Here is a 21,213-nt window from a genome sequence, read left to right as displayed (position 1 = left end):
GGAATTTTGCTCGATTTTGGGTTGTAAACTGTTTGGTTAGCGAAAACGCTAATCAGTTCACCTCGACAGAGTTCAGAGAATTCTGCGAGACGTATCGTCAAGCATATTACGATACCCCAGTACCACTCCAGAAGCAACGGCCAGGCCGAACGCTCCGTCGATACGGTTAAAAGGGCATTTAAAACGGCGTCCGGTACACCGACAGAAAAGACCCTTCAGCAATTTCTGCAGGTTTACAGAATCACGAGAAATCCGAACAAACCAGATGCGGGACCCCAACAGAAATCATGTATGGACGGAAAATAAAATCTGTATTTGATAAACTGCTACCCAAACACATAGTACACAACAGAACCTCTACAATGCCAACGAAACGGTTTAACAGCGGATATAACGTGTATTTTAGACATTTTAGAAACAAAGTTTCTTTTGGGGAACAGAGCACGATCTTACGAAGAATCGGTCATGTTACATACATCATACAGGGCCCAAAGTTCCAACATAAGAGGCACCTGAACCAAATCAGGAAACGCTTCTACATATGCTAGATCAAGAAGAAACACCGCAGGACGGCAGTGAAGCTATTTAAACTGTGTATGACTGTTTTGACATAGACCTTCTGATCTCAGGTGTAGATTAAACACCAGAGCGACCCCCGCCTGCTAGGTGACGTTCACTACTCTTTTCAGTTGTAACCTTTTTACGTTGTTGTTCCAGTAATACATTGTTTAAACTCTATTTCGTTGTTCTGTTTTCTTTGTGGCTTATTGCAAGCCATAACGCTAATGTATATAAAAAACATGTTACCAATAAACTCTATTATTTTACTAAACATTCGGAGTATTAACATTTATTTCTCCAAGGTTTTTCCTATATATTTTAATTGTAAAAAAACGCATTTTAAATTCTCATTAATTTTACGATTGCATTCATTGAAAAAAATTCAACTTAAAGAAGATTACAATGATTTCACTGAGCTTATTACGTAATATTTGTCGGCCATTCTCTTACGCTAATCTTGCTATTATTTTAAACTGTAGTTATGATTCACACTTCTATCTTTGCGTCTTTCTCTTTTTCTCTCTCTCTCTCTCGTGTGTGTGTGTGTGTGTGTGTGTGTGTGTGTGTGTGTGTGTGTGTGTGTGTGTGTGTGTGACAGACAACATATAAAAAAGAATAAAATGACACAAACGTGAAACTGACCGGTTTTGTCTCCATCAATTTCAGAAAAAGGTGAAAATTGGACATTTATTGAAAAGACTGGCTTAAAATATACAATTTAAAATATACATATATTTATAAAAACATACGCACACGTATGTGTGTGTTTATTTACAATAAATGTTTATGTGTGTTTATTATCAATGTTAATACATAGTTTTATGCATATATATGTACATTAAATACACATATATGTATATACGCACAAACCTATATATCAACACATGCACATGTGTATGTTCGGTCGAAGGTAATAAAAAAAGAATGCAAATAAAAATATCAAAATACTTCATTATAAACAATAAACTTCATTATAAACAATAAACTTCATTATAAACAATAAGAAATATCGCCACATTTCAATCGTAGTTAGAGATAGAAAAAAAAGAAAGAGCGAGATGCGAATAGCGAGAAGAATGTATTTTTATTTTTTATTTAACTGGTTTGTCAAACTTACTTTTTCAACCTGAGCTCAATCGATCTGCTAAAAAGACCTTTTATCTAGCATCCATCAGATGGTCTTTTAATATTAGTGAAGAAAATTGGATTATCTTTAATAGAATTTTCTTATGAGGATTTTCTTTCGACTAACTTTCATCGAATGGATAAGATTATTTTCAGATTTTGTATATATATAATATATATATTATATATATATATATTTATATATATATATAATGTGTGTGTGTCATCGCAATTAAAAACTGATATATCTAAAACATATAACTTTCATGGGTGTAGGATATTTATAGATGACCTTATATGTATAAACGATAATGATGAATTCGAAAAAAATAAACATCTTATATATCCAAACGAATTAAAATTGAATTGTGAACATAGAGGACAACAGGCTACATTTCTGGATTAAGATATAAAAATTGAGGATGGGATTTTTCTTTATAAAATATTTGATAAAAGAAACGTTTTCCCCCTTTCAAATAGTACGTATGCCGCATAAAGATAGTACCTGCCCTGTTTTTATGTTTTATGGAACCATTATGTCATAGTTTTTGAGAATAGCTCGCGTTACTTTAAAATTAACAGATTTTATACCACCAGTTTCTAGCTTAGTAATAAGGATGATAAAACAAGGTGGGGATAAAAATAAAATATTTAAACAGTTAAATAAAGCATTTGTTCGTTATCCTAATGCTTTTGAATCGTTTAAGATTAACCAGACTATATTAATAAAGGAAATCCAAAGCTATAGTAGCAATGTATAAAATGTATTTATAATTACATATAATAAATTTATATATATATATATATATAAATGTATATATGTAAAAATATTTTTAACCTTTATATATCTAATTTTAAATAAATAAGAATGTAAATATACTAAATACTATCATAGTGGGGGTGATAAGTAGTTAAATGGATTAATCCAAATCTTATAAATACAAGACTGATAAATTAAAAAATATATCCATTTATAATGTGGAAATTGATGAATCACACAAGTAAGAAATTCATTTTTATAGCATGAAAATGTTAGTAATTGCAATTAAGAATAGGAAATTGGATCAAATGTTTGTAACATGTCTTCTTCCTAAGATTGAGGGAGGTGGTGTTTGATCAACACTGCTGGGGAGCCATGATCTAATATACTGTTTTGTTTTTAAATCCCGAAACAGTATTTCATGGTAAACAACTGATGATCCCTTAAAAAATAAAGTATTACTACTATAGTAAATTCGAGAGCGAGTTGATGCAGTGATTGCAGGTGGCTAAATCACTTACTGACTAGATGGTTTTCTAACGAATGATAAAAAATACATATAGTTTTAAAGGTTAAAAACTTCAAAGACACACACACACACACATATATATATATATATATATATATATATTTGTTCGTTGCTTGTGGGAAAGAGTTCCAGCAAAATGCTCGATTATAAAGAAAAACAATATCAAGGTAAGAGCTTAATATGTATTTATTTAAAACTGTAAAGAAGGTTAGATAAACATTGGTACCGTCGTTTTCAAGCCTAACATAAATGTAACAATTTAATGCCAAATAATGTTAGTCTCTCATCAGCCATTATTTTCTGCTTATCTTACCATGAAAAAAAGAATCTCTGTCCAATACCAATTTTCAAACAAGTAGTCCTATATGACAATGAGGTTCTCCGAAAAAAAGTCCCATATGACAATGAGGTTCTCTTAAAAAAGTGGCTTCACCGAAAGCATCACATGCCAAGTCAGCATAAGCTTACAAAAAACAAACCTGACAGGAGGCGGAACATCATTTGGTTTTCACCCCATGTTCCCTTAACACAAAAACACGAGTAGGACATTTATTCCTTAAACTGCTAGACAAAAATTTCATCCACAACATAAGCTGCGCAAATTATGCAATAGGAACACGATTAAGGTCAGCAACTACACCGCCCTATTAATAAAAACGATCATTGCAAGGGAACACAAAAAGAAAATGCGGACGGCTCCTGACGATATAAGAAAGATTGCTCACTGCAATCGTTTATGAAGCGACACTCACGCATTAGACTAGCAATATACGAGAAGTATACATCGGTATGACACAAGGGGCCTTTAAGCAAAGATTTTACTTTATGGCAAGGACAAGAATAAAGACAGCATTAGCTGCCCGAGTATGGCAATTAAAATATAACGGAACACAATGCACCATTAAATAGAAGAATATAGAGAGAAGACGGGTATACTCACCAGCCTCGACGATGCCCCATTTGCATTGTGGGAAATACCACATGACAAGGGCCATAAATAAGCCGAAAGGATCTGTCTGAATGTCCACAGTGAATGCCTTAAGGCCTATGTCCATAGGAGACACGTGCTTCTAATAATCAAGAAGAACCGAACAGCAAACAAAGATCTTACAAAAAATATTAAAGAGTACTCTAAATACAGTCAAATTAACACATAAAATAAATTAGCATAATTGACAGTAGATATTTAGACAAAGTAGTTGGTAAAAATAGCTAACAAAGAAAAATGTACATAAAAATATTAATTAAAGAGTTAGACAATTTATTAAGAGCAAGATAATTCAATTCAATAAACTCAAATATATAAAAGTATCTTTATGGGTAAAGTGGTTGAGAAATTTCTTTTATAAAGAATTTTCTTTCTTTTCTTCATAATTCAGTAAATCAATATCAAATATGACGTACACCAGCTATAAAGTAAGTGGAAAATTTAGGTATAAAAGCATATATATATATATATATATATATATATATATATATATATATATATATGCTTTTATACCTAAATTTTCCACTTACTTTACTTTAGGAGATAAAATCAAAATAAGATGTTTAAAGATACATAGACAATAATATTTGGTAAAAAAACATAACCAAAAAAAAAGCTTCAATAATATTTTCCAAAATAAATAGAAAAGACTCAAATATTAAAGGATCTTGATAGAGTAAGTGAATTTATGATAGAGTAAGTGAATTTATATAGGATGGTATTTATTACAAAGGCTTTGATAATATAATATTATAATTCAGTAAATTAAAATAATATATAATAATATATATAAGAGAAAACTGACTATGAAGTAAGCAAGCTATAAAAAAATAGGGAGAGAACATAGAAGAAGTGAAAATTTATAAAATTATATTATATAAACATATCCATATATATAGTAACCAAATATAAAATAAAATAATAACATATGGAATATAGATTTATTCATTAAGATTTAATTAATTAAAGATTATACGCTTATGATAATTAAATAATGCATGAGTTACCCCCTTCAATCAATATAAGAACGAATCAAAAGATCAAAAGATCAAAGAATAAAAATGCTGTATGCGTTACTCCCCTTAGATACATCAGAAATAGTTGATCAGGACCGGAAGTCCTAAGAACAGAAAAGGACAAAATAAATTAATAGATAATTATAATATACATATATATTAATTACAAAAATAATTGAGAAATTGATATTAAAATAAAGTGTATATAAACTGAGACAGACAAACTATAATTAAATAAATAATAAACCATTATTAAGAATGATATATGCGGCCCTTTTTCCGCGATAAGATAAACAGAGAATAAAAATGACAAGAGCCTAAATTCATTTACCCACTTATAGGAAGCTTGAAATCGACGCTACCAATGTCTTTCTGACCTTCTGTACGGTTTTTAATATATATATATATATATATATATATATATATATATATATACTTTCTATTTGTTTTTACATGAGCAATAATATGTAGTTACACATTCATGAGCATGTTTCAGCCTTCTAGTTACTAGTAACTAGAGACCTCTTCAGGCGATACAGATTATGTGAAAGTTAAGTTTGTAAATAAAATATCTTAGGTCCTCAGCGTAATAGGAAATTATTATCAGGAGTTTCTGTTAAATGTTGTTAAAAAATAGGAATAAAGGATAAAATGAAGCTGCATGTAAAGAGGACAAAATAGGGGTTTCGATTATAGTTTGTATTGAAATATTGGAAGAAGAGAAAAGCATGGTTAAGACACCAAAGGTAAAGATGATAAAATGTTGTCAAGGAAGACATATGTACGTGTGTGTATAGCGACCAACATCGTAAACGCCTTAAATATTAATAATTAATTAATATTCTGCTGCGCACTGTGTCAATTAGTAGAGGTATGTCTGGTCTGCCCAGTATATTTCAAAGCAGACATTGTATACACACACATACACACATATACATATATATATATATATATATATATATATATATATATATATATATATATATATATATATATATATATATATATATATATATATGTATATATATTCCTATATTTCAATTCAGATATGCAAATTAATTAACCTTTATGAAGTTGCTCAACTTAAATAGAAAATGCAGGCTTTTAACATCAATGGTAGTTCGACAACATGCTACTTTTATGTGCATATCATGACGTCATAATTGATGACGTCATATATAATGTCATAGAAAAAGAAAAAAAAGAGAGGGGTAAAAACAGAACTAAAGATTCCCTGGAAACGCCGGGTAGATATCTTGTGTGTACACACACACACACACACACACACACACATATATATATATATATATATATATGTATTATTATTATTATTATTATTATTATTATTATTATTATTATTATTGATATAGGGAACAGATACCAGCAATTATAGACCAATTACATGTCTACCATTAATGTGGAAACTATTAACTGGAATCTTTGCAAAAAAGATTTATGGACATCTTGTGAGTAATGGTGTTTTCCCTGCTGAATACAAACGGTGTCGGAAAGGCTCCAGGGATATCAAGGAGCAATTACTGATTGATAAGGCAGTAATGCAGGATACAGAGAGGAAAAAGAGGAATTTGAGTGCAGCATGGATCAATTACAGAAAGGCTTACGACATGGTTCCTCATTCGTGGATCCCTGAAACACTATTGATGATGAAGGTTGCTATGAATGTGGTAGGGCTTTTGGAGACAAGTATGACTCAATGGAAAACGGTGAAATAAAAAGCCAGTGGAGAGACTTGTAGAGTTCGTAGGGATATACTTGGAATACATCGCGATGGAGTTTGGGATTAGTAAATCTGCGGTGCTGGTGATGAAAAGGGAAGTAAAGTTTCATTTGGATGGAATAATGCTGCCGAATGGAAAAATTATGAAAGAAATAGAAGATACAGAGTATAAGTATTTGGGACTGTTGGAGGGTGTAGGCATCATGAACAGAGAAATGAAGGAGAAAGTCAGGAAGTATCTTAGAAGAGTGAAACTAATTGCGAAGTCAAAATTGTATGGAGGAAACCTAATGAAAGCGGTGAATGCATGGACAGTCAGTGTTTTGAAATACAGTGCGGGAGTTTTAGAATAGTCTGACAAGGATTTGCATGCCATGGATATAAAAAAAAAAGTTTTAGCAATGTTTGTTATATTCCACATTCGAAGTAATGTAGCGAGACTGTATCAAAAGAGGAAATACGGTTGGAGAGGATTGAAAAGTGTAAAAGATTGTGTTAGAACTGAGGAGATGTCGTTGAAGGAGCATGTGGTTATAAGTTAGGAGTGGATGCTTAAGGTTTTGACCAATTAAGTGCCGGTATGTGAGATTAAGGCTGATTATGTGAAACGCATGGATAGAAAAAGAGCTGAGAAACTGGCTAGGAAGAAAATGCATGGAAGGTTCTTCCAGGATACAGCAGGAGTTGCTAATGAAAGATCATGGCAATGGCTTAAAGCTGGGTATCTGGCTAAGAGTATTGAAGCTTTTGTTTTTGCAGCACAAGAGCAGACATTAGGAACACGATTGTTAAAAAAAAGTGGTTTTAGGAGAGGAAGTTGCTGCAGAATGCCGGATTTGTGGTAAGACTTCAGAATCAATTGCGCCCCTTGCAGCAGGGTGTATGGATTAACCCAGGGAGAGAGAGAGTACCGCAAAAGACACGATCGCATCGGACTCCAGATATATTGGGAGGTCTGTAAGAAAGTTGGGGTTAAGTGTGCTGGAAAATGGTTTGAGGAGGTGCCTGATGAATTGAGAACAAGTGAGGATGGCAAGGTAGAGGTATGGTGGGGCAAAAGTGTCATAACGACCAAGCAATTGGAACATAATCGTCCGGATTTGGTCGTCATTGACAAGGTCTCAAAAAACTGGTAGATGGTAGACTACTCAGTACCCTGGGATAGGAATGTGAGAGAGGAGAACGAAAAGTGGAGCCATTATGTTTCATTGGCCTTGGAGATAAGGCGTATACACGGGGTTAAAACACAAATGATCCCGATCGTAGTAAGTACGCTAGGAGTAGTATCAAGTCGTCTCGAAGGACAATTGAAAAACCTACGAATCCCCGATGTTTTAGGCGGCTTTCAGACTTCTGCTATTATAGGTACCATCAACATTATTAGGATAACACTTGATCTTTGAAGCTCCTAGTTTGGAGCCGGGATTGAGGGAAATCCTCTGGAAATGAATTCCATCCCTTTGCAGGGAGACGTTGATAAACGAAATTAGAATTATTATTTATTTATTATTATAGATATTATTATTTAGCACGCTAATTAGAAGTAATAGAAAAAATATATAGTAATAACAGGTATCATAATAATAATTATACACACGCGCGCGCGCGTGCGCGCACACACACACACACACACATATATATATACTGTTTAGTACTAAATAGTGATGTCTACATCTAGAAAAAACATTTAAATAAGGTTTATTGTTCCTGAAATTTGTACTAAATTTCTAAGAATTGCAGTAGTTAATATACCTGGAAAAATGCAGTTGTAATAATGGCAATTTTTTAAGGTTTAATCTTCAATGTAGGCGACCGAAAACACAATTGTTAATTACTTAGCACTTGTATCTAGTTATACCTGTGAAAACGAGACCATACTACACTCGTTAATTAAATAAAGGATTATGTTCGAAATTTCGAGTTCAACACAAAGATTCTCAAGTTCGGCAAGATACACCAGAAGAAGGTCGGAGGTTACATCGTTGTGAAAATGATGCAACGTTGTAAAAAATGATGTAACGTTGTGAAAATAATATAACCTTGTGAACGTTGTAAAAAATGATGTAACGTTGTAAAAATGATGTAACGTTGTGAAAATGATGTAACGTTGTGAAAATGATGTAACGTTGTGAAAACGATATAACATTGTGAAAATGATGTAACGTTGTAAAATTTATATAACCTTGTGAAAATGACACTTGAGGTGTGAACAGTAGTCTTAAGGATTCAAATACGAATCACGCCAAAAGTTTTAACTAGTTTTAAGTTCTATTTATAAAGGAAGGCCAAGCGGATCAGTTGGCACAACGTCAAACTGACGATCTCAAAGTTTCAGTTTTGATTTCCGGTCATAGTATCCGCTCTATATATTGGGAATATATTGTATACTTTTAATTTCTCCATTCCTAAAAGTAGTGAAGATTTCTGATATTTCGAAATGGTACACATTGCGTAATTTTTTAATTACAATTAAAAATTTGTGATTGACGAAAAAATTCTAACTGACGAAAATCTCTGACTTGCGGAAAAATTGTCAACGGACAGATGGACAAAATTTTTCTATATAAATAATTTTTTTATCATCGACAATCCACCATGTGTTACACAGTGTACATATATAACATTTCAAGATTAATTGCAATGTTTTGAAAGACGGGCCTACGTGTGGGTTATGTGTAGACCGGATGTAAGTAATATGTGGCTAGGATGATGAATGTGTAACCTCACAGGGGAGACCGCAAGTGTTGATTTTGTTTTAATTTTAATTTTATTTGTGTTAATAATTGCGTATATTCGTTTTGACTGTTTTCTTTTTTTTTTTTTTTTTTTTTGTCTAAATATGTCCATGACCAAAACGTGACAAATTTATTTATTTATTTATTTTATTCACGTTTAAGAATTTGGCTGATGTAGTCGAGTTACTCCATACATTTCCGAATTGCAGTGAAACCTGAATGCCGTAAATGCGGCTTGTTATTTAGCTCGTTTTAGCGCATTACACAGCATTAATGAGTATTACTCAGGTTATTAATGTTTTACAATAGAAAAAAACTCATTTATATTATTATTATCATTATCATTATTAGTATCATTATCATTATCATTATTATTATTAGTAGTAGTAGTAGTAGTAGTAGTAGTAGTAGTAGTAGTAGTAGTAGTAGTAGTGAGATACATGATGACCATGCACAAACCGGATATAAAAGCAACGAATCGCCTGGAACATGGCACAAACAGACAAGCAAGAAGACCCAGAAGGTAAAAATAGTCATGAAAATCCATTACTAACGAATTAATTTGCCCATCACAGCAGGTGTCAAGATGAGATGCTGAAAAGGCAGAAAACTAAACAAATGCATGGAGCTTTCCAAATAGATCTTAGGAATTTGGAACATGAAGGAATCTGCAGTAATATCGATAATTGTAAGAATAATAGGAAGAGGTTCCAGGCATACGAGGGAAATATTATTAATAATTGGAATCTGGCGGAGGATAACCATAGCACTGATGAAATATTAATGCAAAAATCATAGAATTCATCAGAATGAAACCCACGTCGCCAGGTGACATTGTCTAAGGACGAGTAAATTTTAATAGATTATCGATTTTTATAAATAGTGTTAGAAATATAGTAAGCTCATATTAATAGGAACCTAAATAAATATACCAACACGATCATATAATCAAACAACCCTCCCATCTCACAAAAGGAAAACTAACAAAAACGCGGTAGTACCAACTCTGGTCGTGTAGAGTTTGAAAAGAAGGAAAAACAAAGGAGAGAAAGCACATATGTACTTCAACTATAAGGGCAGAGCATCTCGAGGAGAGTTACATACCTTGAAATTTCAGAGAAAGCCAAAGGTTATTATCAACGAAAACATTATGTAAAACAGCTGACGCGATAACGTAAGGTTCTCTGCAGTGGTGATTAAAAGTAGCCCTCAATATTGTAAATCTGGGGACTTTTTTTGCTACTCGGATCCCAGGAAACCTCATCTTACTTAGTAGTTCTCGTGTGAGAAATCATCTCATCCAAATGTTAACCACCATAAGTAATCTACCAACTAAATAGTCATAAAAAAAACATATAAAAACACAAATTATTCCAGACAGGGAAATAAGCCACTTGATTATAAAAAAAAGTACATATCCGTTCTATCTTAGAGGGGTATGCTCCAATGCATTACTTTCTCCTTTAAGGAACAGCAAATAGTTTACTTATCTCGTCCCCTCTTCTCGAGTCTAGGGTCGATTTGATAGTTCCGACAGGACATTTTTTATTAGTTCCGATACGGACATTGCACGCGCATCATGTCCGTCTTTTTATCTGTATTGCCACCTGCACTTAGGATTAGTTTTAGGTTATAAAAAAATATCTGCATGATTTAGATATCATCACAACTGTTAAGGTAACGTATGCCAACTTCCCAGGCATTACCATCTATGGGAGAATGTCAATACCAGAACCAAGCAACTTTTTCATCTGGACTAGGATTGTCTGTTTTGGGGAGCTTGATTTCTTGTATGGGAAGAAGGTAATCAAATACCACTTACGGACTGTGATTAAACTGAAGTATATGTTCTATCCACGCCAAAAGAGGATAAATGAGAAAAGTTGGACAATGTCGGTTTTTAATTTGGAGAAAATCTTTTAAGAGACACACTGAATTGGAACAAAAATAAAATAAACCATCTTTATTTTTGTTCCAATTTAATGTGTCTTTTAATAAAGAAATATATTTTATTCAAATCAAACACCTACATTGATTTTTTCTTTCGCAGGAAGGCCAAAAAATAGGAACTATTAAACCTACACATCCGTTCGACATTTTCCTATCTTTTAAACACAGATTTGATAACCACAAACTAACTATCAAGCAAAAAACTATCTACTCATAAATGGCTGAACATTGTTCGAAATGAAAACGTGCAGCAAATAATATCAAATGTATACTTATAGAATGCCTGTTCATACGCGAATGTAAAATGGATAATAAAACTAAGCAGACATAAATCAAAACTGAATTCAACGTTTATAAATATTTTACTTAATCTATATACATATTTTACAGATGATATGATACTGCTTTGAACTATAAACATATTTCATTGCATAAACCGAAAACAAGAACATAACAGGCACATAAAATCCGTTACAATAAAAGATGGAAATTGTAAATAAATAATAAAAAAAAGTTAACTTGGCAAATCCAATATATAAATAGACATAAATCATCCCGACATATGAAAGCAAAATAGCGTTTATGTTGACTACAGCAATGGAAAGATGGATGAAATGAAAAGGAGAATTCGCAATGAAAAGATTCGTAATCAGATGTGCAATTCTTTAAAAAGTTTCTTTTCTTTTAGTAAGAAAAGCACTGTCCGAAATTTGAAAGATATAATAAGTCATGTGCTCTTATATTTTCTACCAGACTATATATATATATATATATATATATATATATATATATATATATATATATATATATATATATATATATATTCAAGCAAATATTATTAAATGCAACGGAGACACTTTGCTTTATGATTCTTTTTTGTAATTTTTCGAGTTTCCGAATAATTTTTATTGTATCAAAATCAAAAATATTATTAAAAGTTCCATAGTTGTTGTTGTCACAAGCGCTTCCGATTCGTCCACGAATCACCATCAGGTGTTGAAGTAAAAATCCGAAGGAGCGAAAATGAGAATTAAAAGTGAAAACTAAACTATACAGTAAACGTGAAAAATAAAATATACAGTAATCGACTCTATATATTTTAACTTATCGCCGTTTACTGTATAGTTTAGTTTTCACTTTTAATTCTCATTTTAGCTTCTTCGGACTTTTACTTCAACACCTGATGATGATTCGTGGACGAATCGAAAGCGTTCGTGACAGTAACATTTATGGAACTTTTATTAATATTTTTGATTTTGATACAAATTACTCAGGCAATTTCTGTTCTAAACATTTTAAATTTTACGTAAAGTGTATTCAAACATAGGGCAAGCTTTTTAATCAGTTTTTGGCTGAAAATTTGACTGCAAATGGGTAAAAGTTAAAAAGATTTGACTTTTGTGGTCTCTAGCAAACTATACAGACAATTTTCGGTCTAAACATTTAAAATTTTACATAAAGGCTATTCAGACATGCAGCAAGCTTTTGAATCAGTTTTTTGGCGAAAATTTGGCTGCCAAGAGGTGAAAGTTGAAAGAGTTGACCTTTGCACATACTACCAAACTCCTCCACCAATTTTGGGTCTAAATACTTGAAGTTTTAAATGTAGGTTACGTGCACATGAGTTGAACTTTTTAATATATATATACATGTGCACATAAAGTTATCACCAGTATATAGGGCCCGAGCAAAGCCGGCCTAAACTGCTAGTATATATAAAATAGTAGAGTTCGTGTGTGTGTGTGTGTGTGTGTGTGTGTGTGTGTGTGTATAACTCTACTACAGCCCAAACCACTAGACCGATCATGACCAAATCTGGCAGGATGATGACCCCTACGTAGGGATAATGCACATCATTTTTTAAGGTCAAAGGTCAAGGTTATGTCATATGTACAAGGTGTTCAAAATTTACCGTTACGAGATTCTTTTTATTTTCTATATTTAACAAATTATCTATATTTTTTATGTTTTTCAAGTGTATAAATCTAAGCTATAACTGAAACTTTAGTTTTGATCAGAATGCCAAAGGATTCACAAAAAGGAACCCTCATTGTAGAGCTATTCAAATCTTGAAAAACAGCACCTGACATAGCAAAGACCTTAAATATCAACAGAATGTTGGTCTAGCGGACACTTAAACGGTTCAAATCGACTGATGACATTGTTAATCAACCTGGTCAAGGTCGGCATCGTTCTGCCAGGACACCAAAACTGGTAAAATCCACAATAGAGAAGCTAAGAAGGAACCCAAAAAGATCCCTCAGAAATCTCGCTAAAGAGCGTAAAGTGTCAATCGGAACGGGGTCTACGATTCTCCACACTGATCTCCAAAATCTGCGTACAAACACAAGAAGAAGCAACTGTTATCTGCAAGTTCTATCGAGAAACGTGCGCAAAGAGCTGAGCTCATCTTATCTCGCATCACTGCTAGCACGCTTCCTAACTTGGTGTTCAGTAGCGAGAAGAAATTCGACGTCCAACAGCAACATCCAAAATGATCGGATTTGTGCACGTAAAAGTGAAGTCGAGTCTCGGGTGGTTATTCGGAGGCAAGGTGTCGCCTCAGTGATGGTATGGGCAGCGGTAACAGAGACGGGAAGAAATCCCCTGGTTTTGTGGATGATGGCATCAAATTGAACCAGGAAAATTATCGCACATCCATTCTTGAGTCTGCATTATTGCCCTGGGCGCAAAAGCATTTCAAAAACAGGCGTTGGTCATTCCAGCAAGACTGCATTTGCTCATGGAGCGAAAAAGACGCAGGAATGACTGACAGAGAATATGCCTGCTTTCATCTCGAAGGAAGAATGGCCTCCATCATCTCAAGACCTGAACCCACTGGACTTTGCAATCTGGTCAATCTTGAAGAGCAAAGTCTTAGCTACACACCACACCAGTTTGGACGCTCTGAAAAAGAAACTGACTAAGGAATGGGAGAAAATACCCAAACGAGTCATCCGTGACTCCTGCAGAGCATTCTCCAAACGTTTGCAGCAAGTTGTGGATGCTAATGGAGATTATATCGAGTAAAAAGTTTATATTTTCATTACCATGTTATTATTTCATACATTTCAATCAATGTAATTATAATTTTTTTGTTTATTTAATAGATACAAGTAAAAACCTTTATAACGGTTGTTATTGAACACCCTGTATATATATATATATATATATATATATATATATATATATATATATATATATATATATATATATATACTCTCCTACATCTCATACTATTGAACCGAACATGATCAAATCTAGCATAGTGATGGGCCCACACACCATTTTTCAAGGTTGAAGTCAAAGGTCAATGTCATAGCTTTTGTATATATATTCTACTACAGTTCACACAACATGACCAAACCTGGCATAGTGATGGTCCTTCGCTTAGGGATGGTACATACTACTTTTTAGAGTTAAGGCTACAGGTCCAGGTCATAGACCATGTATATATTTATAATCTCCCACACCACTGAACCGATTATCTCCAAACCTGATATGATGATAATTACCGATCTAAGGATGGGGCATACTATTTTTAAAGGTCAAGTTCAAATGTTAAGAATGGTACTTTCGTGAACGATCGGGTACCCGCTTCGTACAGCAAAGTCCCGTGCAAAGCGCGGATATTTTTGCCAGTATATATATATATATATATATATATATATATATATATATATATATATATATATTTCTTTGGTCTGTCTGTTCGTTCAACTTCTTCTCAGAAATTACAGAGCCGCTCCTGCTGAAATTATATAAATAGTCTTGGAAGTTTTTTAACCGTTAAAACAATATAAAAAATATTTAAGTTTTATATTTTTTATCATTCGTTGAGAAACCATTTAGTCAGTATCTTCGAATTCATAATAATGTTAATTTAAGGAATCATCAGTTGTTTACGATGAAACAGTTTCGGGGATTTAAAAACAAAACAGTATATTATATCATGGTTCCCCAGCAGTGTTAATCAAGCACTTTCCCACTTAACTACAAAACAAAAATGTTCCAAATATTGATTCTAGTTATCTACTCATGATTAATTCGGCTAACCTATTCATGCTATAAAATGTCTTCCTGACCGGTGAGATTCGTCGCTGTCTCCAAATTCAAAATGGATATATTTTTTTGAATTTACCAATGTTGTATTTATAAGATTAGGATTAGTCCATTTTACTACTTATCGCCCCCTGCTATTATTAGTACTTTATATATTTACATTCTTATTTATTTATTAAAAATATATAAAAGTTAAAAATAAATTTTATATATAGATATATACACTTGTTTGATAATTTTATTTTTTATATATAATACATTTTATACATTACTAATATAGTTTTTGATTTCATTTATTAATATAACCTGGTTAATTTTAAATGATTCAAAAGCATCAGGATAACGAACAAATGCTTTATTTAACTGTTTAAAAATTTTAGTTTTATCCCCACCTTGTTTTATCATCTTTATTACTAAGCTAGAAACTGGTGGTATAAAATCTATTAATTTTAAAGTAACGCGAGCTATTCTCAAAAACTCTGACATAATGGTTCCATAAAACATAAATACAGAGCATCTCTCTCTCTCTCTCTCTCTCTCTCTCTCTCTATATATATATATATATATATATATATATATATATATATATATATATGCGCGTGCGTGTGTGTGTTTGTGTGTGTGTGTTTGTGTGTGTGTGTGTGTGTGTGTGTGTGTGTGTGTGTGTGTGTGTGTGTGTGTGTGTGTGTGTGTGTGCACTAGCAGGAAAATTCAGCATTGTTTCGGATTGAATGAGGAACTCAATGTCTTATGTTGCTGCTCCGGACCTAACACCATTTAATGCTTTTTTCTTTATTTTTGTAAAAAAAATATAAAAACAAGGAAAAATTATAATATTCCATTTTGCAGGTAAGCCAATGAATATTGTCAGAATATGATTAGGTCGGAATATATATATAAGTAAAGTAGGTTTTATTGCAATAATATTCGTTAAACGAAGCATAACTGCTAATAAATAAGCAATTTATGCAAAGTCATGAAGCAACGGAAGTTGTGGATGGGTTTCATTTATTCGTCACCACCGAAGAATGCCCGACCAGGCTTAGTCGTAAAATACGCGTAAATATATTTTGATTCATGCAGATTTCGTACTTATTATTACAGAGCCAATTCTTTATTGAATTTTATATTGTATCTAATCTATCCAGCCATCCAGCGTGGCCGTAGCCGAGATTGAACTCACTACACGGGTTTATAGTGTAATTCAAATCTTGTCCATAGCTGAATACTTTATGCTTCGCCAGGGCTATCAAGGGTATTTATTATTGTGACGCCATCCCGAGATGAGGTGCCTACTACGGCTTAAGAGAGTCCCGTCTACCCTCGAGAGATGGATAGACCGCGCCAGATTCTCAACCTGGTATTTTACCTCGCGGTACATACAGCACCTTCGCCTTTCCAAATGACCACCCATTTGGTACTGGTCAGGCTCAATGTTGCTTAACTTCGGTGATCTGGCGAGAACCGGTGTGTCAACGTGATTGTACCGTTTATGTATTGTATCTAATATGCAGTATTTATGATGACATGCCGTGTGCGTGTGTGTATACGTATGCGTGTGTGTGGTAGTAGATATCTCTATTGCATGTGAGGGAGTGAGACAGGTACTTCTATCTAATAAAATGTATTCCATAAAATCACACATGAAACATTAAAACTCTTTTTTGCATGTATGTATACACATTTTGGAGCAATACTTTTTAACCCCTGCAGATAAAACCTTACTGACATAATATATATATATATATATGTGTGTGTGTGTGTGTGTGTGTGTGTGTGTGTGTGTGTGTGTGTAATCGGCGATATAGGATTGTGTATTATCCGTGTATTATATCTAATATACAGTACTTATTTCAAAATTAAAAATAATCACTTGGGTAACTCCAGCTAGAATCGAAACCTAAACATTTAGCGCTCAAGCCGCGTTCCCTGCCATTTAAGTTATCGATAGATAGATAAGAAAAAAATATTTAAAATAAATCACTTCTTACTATGGGTAAATTTCTGCTAGCGTAAGCAAGTTGAAACAAACATTTTTTTTTTTAATTTCAACTTACCGACATATTTCCGTGGGCGTTATTTATCCATCCAAACAAAGATTTTACTCGTTATAAATCATCCCTTGCATATGGTTACTATTTCCTGTTAATTTCAGTGTTATGTGACCGGTAGTTAAAGAGTTTATCGCTTAAATATTTTCACACATATATACATATACATCTATTTTATTTATATAGATAAAAATTAAATGATAGCATCCAAGTTATAGGTGGACTTTCGTCGCATGGCAACCAATATTTTCTAGCTTCAATACGCTACGGTCCGCCTGTAACACAAAGAAAAATGAAATGTGATGTGATGTAAGGAAAGAATAGAACGAGATGCGTGTATTAAACACAAACGATTCAACATTCGAAGTGTGTGTTCAATCCCTGTATCAGGCAGTATATTAAATTTTTCTCAAGTGTCGAATTTAGGGATGAAACCTTTTCTTGTGGAATTGGTTTAAAACTGCTAAAAACTACATCCAAACAATGAAAATAATTGTTATGAAATTTATCAAGAAACAGCTAAGTTCAAACTATATTTGGTGCATTAACCGTCTATAATATAACTTAAATAATAAAACCATTACAATTTATTCAGATAAACAGAGTTGGTCCTTGCTCGTTTAATTGAAAAAAAAAACAAGGTTTGAATTACATTTTTCGAGTAGTTATAAGCTTGGAAAGACAGGGGGTCGAATTAATTCACGCCCCCATTTTGAAATGTCTATTAAAAAGTAAATAATTAATTTACTCACCAAAGTTTTATATATCAAAAATTGAAGATAAAAGATCAATAAATAATATATTCAAATTTAAACAAAAAAAGTAATGTTTTTTAGAAATTTACCTGTAAAGTCCGAAGTTTAACACCTTTTTTTTAATCACGTTGTTTTTTTTGTTTGTTTTTTGTCTTTTGTTTTTTTAATGAAACCTTGGTCCTTGGCTCCTTTAATTGAAAAGAAATTAGGGTTTGAATTACTTTTTTCGAGTAGTTATAAGCTTGGAAACACAGGAGGGTCGAATTATTCAATATTTTTGACAAAGTTTCTGACACACCTATACATCTAAAGTATATTTTAATCGTAGTTTTAATCGACTCGATTTTCTCAAGCGAAATAAATAAGCGTTCCTTATCTATGTTTTCTTGTTGATCAACGATGCAAAATTGATATTTATAAAAGTCACAGGAATTTTACTCTATTCAAATTTTATACGTCGACACGAAACTTCTAACCATGAAGGTCGCGAGATTTGAGTAGCCCGGCTATTAAACAATTGACATGATGACATGTCGTGTGCGTGGGTATGTGCGCACGCGCGTGTGTGTATGCGTATGCGTATGTGTGGTAGAATATACTTCTGTCTATTACATATGAGGGAATTAGACATCTACTTCTATCTAGTAAAATGCATCCCATAAAATCACACATGAAACATTAAAACTCTTTTTTGCATGTATGTATTATATATACAAATATATATCTATTCATTATTGAGCACTACTTTATAAACCTTGCAGATAAAACCTTGCTCACACACACACACACACACACACACACACACACACACATATATATATATATATATATATATATATATATATATATATATATATATGGAATTTTTTACACAAAAGCAGTTCCTTAATGACCAGGATGGCCCGAGAAAATTTTTAATTGAAACCCTATTACATTTATGCAATCATCAAACAATTCTATGTTCATGATTTTCATGCTCTACTTTATCTTGGGCACCTTTGAAACGATACTTATACGTATAGCGCAATGGTGAGAAGCCTTGATTGTCATTTGGGCGGTCTGGTTTCGATCTTGGCTTGAGGCAGTTGCCTGTCTGGCCGCACTGATGGGCTGCGAAACAGTACTGCATCTGGATGACTATATATGTATATATATAGAGAGATAGATGTTATTTATTTGTTTTTGCGATATGTTCTGAATGAATTCACTTATTTTTACGAAAGTGTATTTTTTACCTAAATACGAATTGGGAATAATGTTCCCTTTACCAATTTAGTATCCCCAATATATATATATATATATATATATATATATATATATATATATATATATATATATATATATATATATGCTAATGTGCTGCATTTCAATACAACCGACCAGTATATATGATCTAACGCAGGGAACAATTTCATTGAGTTTGCTCTTTGCAAAACTTGGGACAATATTATAAGGAATATACACTTTCAGAAAATGTATTTATATAAACTCAAGAATATTATATAGCATGAAAGTCGACATCTCTAAGTCGGAACTAAACTGAATCAAGCTAAAAGACCTTGTGCACCTAAAGTAAAGCTTTGAAAAAAAAAAGACAAATAATAGGTGTTACTTATTTCAACCTACATTTATTATATACTATATCACTATAGACTAGTAATAATTCGCACCTTCCAGTCACATATTTTTTCTTAGTAAATAAAAGTATTGAGTGTACTCCCCCCCCCCTGGCCTCATGAGGAGGAGATAATGCATAGAAGGACGATTTGATGACACAAAAGCAGATAGTTCTCTCGGAAGAAGGTTTTAATTACTGTGAAGATGGTATACTACACTACTGACAGGAGAAGAGGTAATGCCTGGGAGAATGATATCATGACAATGGAACCAGTACTACACTACGTCCCACATGAAAATTAGAGAAAGTAATACTTGGGAGGATGACATCAAGACAACAGAAAAGATGCTGCACTATACTCTACCTCCCGAATTGAGAATAGAAAAAAATGCATTACTCTGAAATGTATAGTAAATAGAATTGAGTATCAAAATATAGTGCATTTAGTTCTTTTATTTGATTTAGTTGTATTAGTTGTTTGATTTCTGATTTAGACAGACAGATACGAAATGAAACCTACGTTGTTATATATATATATATATATATATATATATATATATATATATATATATATATATATAAATGTGTGTGTGTTAACTGTGTGTGTGCGTGCGATTCTTTCTAAACATTTTGAAATGGCCATCATAATAAGAAAATATACTCACCCTTAATATTTTAGCTGCAGTAGCTCTGTTAAAGCGGGAAATGTTGATGGACGTGCCGCAGTGTCAGAGACAAAAAACGTATTTTTTCACATAAGTAAAACGCAGTTTTTTTGTTTTTTTTTCTCCCGAGTTCTTCTTATTTTGTCAATTAAGCAAAACAGTGTACTTTGTTTAAACCGATAATATTCCTTAAACAAAACAGCATATTTATATTTTTGTTCAACTGTGTGTATTTTTTTTTTTAAGTGTTGTTTCTTTGAAGGATAACTTGCATTATATTTCACAAACTCGTTTCACTGGACAGAAGGAGAAGAGAAGAAGACAAACGAACGAACGGCGGAGAAATATGAAGAAGCGGGGAACGACAGAGGCGAGAAGCAATCTCTCAGACGAATAAAAATGCCACTGTTAACCGCTGTATGCAATAAACCGAAAACGAATACATCAGTGAATTGCTTGAGTTTTGCAACTTTATGACTTCTGCTATAAATATCAGTAGTAATAGTACACACTGGTTTAGCTTCATGATTAGTTGGCGAACTAGCGAAAGGCAAGGTTGATCCTTACGGAGTTCTTATTAGAGTTACTTTGTAGAGCTCCCTCATGGAACTCCCTATTGTAGGATATTACTATTTTCTCCTTATGTGCTTTCACATCCCA

The 21,213-nt window shown here is 32.7% G+C and overlaps 1 protein-coding gene across 1 annotated transcript in view; it reads right to left on the bottom strand.

The window, feature by feature from the left end:
* Positions 1–20,932, bottom strand: part of LOC145296156 (uncharacterized) — a 743,526-nt gene extending 722,594 nt beyond the window's left edge. Inside the window, exon 1 of the mRNA XM_080142365.1 lies at positions 20,554–20,932. The gene's annotated coding sequence lies outside the window, so the exon portion shown is untranslated. The remainder of the gene's footprint in view (positions 1–20,553) is intronic.
* Between the last annotated feature and the right edge of the window lie 281 nt (positions 20,933–21,213).

Source organism: Euprymna scolopes, chromosome 2 (assembly GCF_053919585.1).
Source record: "Euprymna scolopes isolate OS-2025 chromosome 2, ASM5391958v1, whole genome shotgun sequence".
Classification (NCBI taxonomy): Eukaryota; Metazoa; Mollusca; class Cephalopoda; order Sepiida; family Sepiolidae; genus Euprymna; species Euprymna scolopes.
This window is presented reverse-complemented; position numbering and strand designations above follow the sequence as displayed.